Genomic DNA, 917 nt, shown 5'->3' with positions numbered 1-917 from the left:
TTAGAGTAAACATCTACTCAAGAGTTGATTGCTATTCAAATTAGCAGATGTCGAGAGGAATCGGGAAAATAAACGCGAAATAGTGAGAGGGGGATATTTCTGGAAACAGAAAGGGAATAATAAACGCGTGGAAATAGAAAGTGGAAAATAAACGCGGGGAAATGGAAAGTGGAAAATAAACGCGGGGAAATGGAAAGTGGAAAATAAACGCGGGGAAATGGAAAGTGGAAAATAAACGCGGGGAAATGGAAAGTGGAAAATAAACGCGGGGAAATAGGAGAGGGAAAACGAACGCATGGACACAGAAGAGGGAAAATAAACGCGTCAAAACAGAAAAAAGAAAATGAACGTATGGGAAAAAGATAAGGGAAAATAAACGCGTGGACACGGAAAAATAAAAATAAATGCGAGAAATAGGAAAGGGGAAAATGAACGCGAGAGGCGAGGGGAAAATAACGGAAAAAAAAAGATGAGAGGAAAATTAAGGAGAAAATTAACGGGGAAAATGATAAAGATTAGTATCTGAATCAACACCAAAGATTAGCAAAACATAATCAACGATAATAACAAACTAGACACAAAGAAAACGATGATAATAATCCCACCATTATGATAATAATCATTCTTATGATAATCACCAGAAAAAACAAAACATTCCATTTCATTACACAGAAAACAGACAGACTTTTCTTCCGACTTAGTTAATCTCATAATTACTGTCGTTTACAATTATAACGATGTAATGATCAACACCACAGTAAAAAAAAAAAGTATTGCGTAATGTAAAGATATTAATCTGATAACTTAAATATCAGAAAACTTTTAAGTCAATACCATCGCTTAAGTAAAACAAATTTAGACAATAAACCTGTAATAACACAATAACAATGATACTCATATTCACAAAAATATGATTG

This window comes from Penaeus monodon, chromosome 27 (genome assembly GCF_015228065.2).
Source record: "Penaeus monodon isolate SGIC_2016 chromosome 27, NSTDA_Pmon_1, whole genome shotgun sequence".
NCBI classification, from domain to species: domain Eukaryota; kingdom Metazoa; phylum Arthropoda; class Malacostraca; order Decapoda; family Penaeidae; genus Penaeus; species Penaeus monodon.
This window is presented reverse-complemented; position numbering follows the sequence as displayed.